The sequence below is a fragment of the Trachinotus anak genome, unplaced genomic scaffold, assembly GCF_046630095.1.
Source record: "Trachinotus anak isolate AG129_WGS33_773 ecotype Australia unplaced genomic scaffold, CSIRO_AGI_Tana_v1 ptg000001l, whole genome shotgun sequence".
NCBI lineage: Eukaryota > Metazoa > Chordata > Actinopteri > Carangiformes > Carangidae > Trachinotus > Trachinotus anak.
In genome coordinates this window covers 2,779,277-2,782,271 of record NW_027273852.1, presented here as the reverse complement: position 1 = coordinate 2,782,271, position 2,995 = coordinate 2,779,277, and positions in this window count along the sequence as shown.

Here is a 2,995-nt window from a genome sequence, read left to right as displayed (position 1 = left end):
CGAGCCTAAGGCGAAGGCCACATGACAGATCCAGTTATGCCACTGACTGTATTAAGTCTATAAGCCCCATGTGAACCTAAAATTTCAAAAGTGGATTTTTCTGACATAATAAAAATGTAAAAAAGCTGAAGCTAAAATCCTAAAATCCTATATTTCTGTGTATTTCAGTACCATATTAAATCTCTGCTGCTCCGTGATACAACTACACTAAAAGTTATCAGTCTGACTACACAAGGCCATAGACTACATATTCATAAATACAGCATGACCTAATGTGTTTACATGGCACTCGCCACTAGACTGTGAAAACTGAGCTCAGCCGTGTCTCTCCCTGCAGGACAATAAAGTTTCAATTGAACCAGACACTGCAGCTCGACAAAAATACCGACACCATTGGGAAAACTCTGTGTTTTAGTTTATTATTGAATTAAATGTTCAGCAGGTTCATATTTCGTGTAGCAGAGCGAGTGAGAGAGATAAAAATAATATAAGTTTTCGTGGGCTACAGGAAAATCATATTAAAACAAAAACTTTTAGGCTCAAAATAGGGAACTATGAAATGAACCTGGCATGAGCATTTAACAAAAATAAATTCTTTATGTCTCTAGGCACAAGAGTCAAGTTGATCTGAGACTAGCACTGAAATGTTTCCCACATCATTGTTAATGAATGTAACTGAATAGGAACATACTCTCTGGTGAAGAATGGGAAACAATTAAAGGTGCGTGCGTGTTTGTATGTGTGTGTGTGTGTGTGTGTGTGTGAGAGAGAGAGAGAGAGAGAGAGAGTAGGAGAAACACACACAAAAAGAGACAGAGAGACATGGCAGACCTAACTCCTTGGCAAAGGACTGCAGTCCAGATGGAAGTTGTGTGTATTATATGTCTGCATGTGCGTGAGTGTGTGCACAATATCCTTTTTCATTATGAATAATGTGCAATAGGTCCATAGCATGAATATGTAACGTATGTGTAAAAATGTGATGTTGTCTATTGGGACATACAAACAGAAAAAAAAAGAGGCTTCAACATCATTGCCCCTGAAATGTTTTGTATCAACACTCAACTAGAACCTGCTGAGGTTTAGAGCTCTTCAGGACACACTGACTTAATAACAGGTAAATCATTTGACATCAGTGACGGCACAAACTTGACATTTCTGACTTTTTATTTGCTGATCGCAATGAAGCTAGCTCAAGTTTGCTAACATTAGCTAGGCTAACTAGCCGCGATATGCGACTGGTCGTACCTGACCAAGGAAGGCTGTAGCAGCTAAAACCCCTGTGTAGCTCTGAGTATACTGAACAGAGCAATGCTTGTCACTGCTTGTAGATTCAACTTTACTTTTTTAAGAGGAGAAATGTTCTATTTCTTCTTTTAAAAGTTATGCACTATTGCTTTAGTTTAGATATTTGACTTATTGTCTCTTTTTTTCCTCATAATTTTGACCTGAGTGAGTGAGTGAGTCTAAATTTTGACTTACCAATAACATTTCCAGATTTATCATGACAAACATATAGTTCTTTTTCTGGGTGGAAATCCATATCTTCCAGAAATGTTTTGGGAAAACCACCTTTACCACCTTTTTATAATTTGGTTCCTGGGATTGCTTCACTGGGTCACAGCAGAGGTCCTCTCTGCTGCTGTTTTTGATTCTGGAGAGAAGGGAGTGATGCATGAGTCATGTTTATAAGGAACTGTGATTCAGAAAATATTGTTATCAGTCATGATGGGAGCAGGAGAAACTGAAAGATTGGGATGACAGCATGAAACACATCCTGCGGTAGAACTGAACTCAGTGTCAAAAACCCCATTAAATCTACTAACAAGCCCGCTCTCCTTACATGCCTTGAAATAATTAAGCACAAAGTTGCCATCCCTGCCAAATCTTCCAGATCAGGGTGCTGCGATAAATCCCTCTGGGAGAAAATTTGATGTGGGATTGTTTCCCTGATCTTCTAAATTTGCGTATGGCAACTTAATTGTGTCTGAATGCTAAACTCATGTAGTGTTTTACTACTCTGGTGACTCCATGCTGGCAGAATGCTTGCATCCCTTCACTGGTGGGGGAAAACCTTTTTATTTGTGGTTTCTGAATCTTTATTCTAAGCTACTCATAAAAGCACTGAGATGAGTGATATCATGTGGTCTTCATCAACAAGGGAGCTTTTCGTTATACTTTATAGCCTTTTAAATCAAAAGATTAAAGGCCGTGACACATAGAGAAGGTTAGAGAACAGTGGGAACTGCAGCCGACAGTTTCACAAAACTTCATTTCTTTACGATACATTCTCTTCTTACAGAGAAACCAACAGGTTTTCACAACTACTGAGTACAAACCCACCTCCAATGCACATCTTACTGTTTTTAAATGGATGTTTGTTCCATGAGAAAAAAATATATATAAAAGGGCAACTCATTGAATTGACACAAGATCAACTTACCTGCCATGATTAACATTACTCAGCCTGTGACGTACACTGATGATGTTAACAGGGGCTAGCAGTGAGGGAGGGTCTGATAAAAGGACGCTGCTAGATGCATTATGGGAAGAGTAGGATCACGCATTTCTTAAGCTCGACCCATGTGATGGACTAAAAGTCAGGAGATTTCCACCCCTACTACTTCCAACCTTTCTTTTTTATTTATTTATTTATTTATGTAATATGTTGCTTTTGAACATGAGTGAGCGCCACTTTAATTCAAGTCAAACTGGTGGGGAAATACGCCTTGCTCTAGGTGGAGGTGTTAAAAGATATCTGCAGAAGTACTGTGCAATAATTCATTAGAGCATGAGAAGAATCAAACACACAGAGGAGTTGGTCATGGTCAAACTCGTGGTCTCATTTGAGAATAAAACAGAAGAGGCATTGTAACTGTCTTTCATCTTCCTCATCTCATGATCATAAATCACTAGTTTCTAAAATGAGCTGAAAAAAAAAGTCAGTTATGACTTCAGTTATCCTTTCCTCCTCCACTTCATAATCATCTCCATC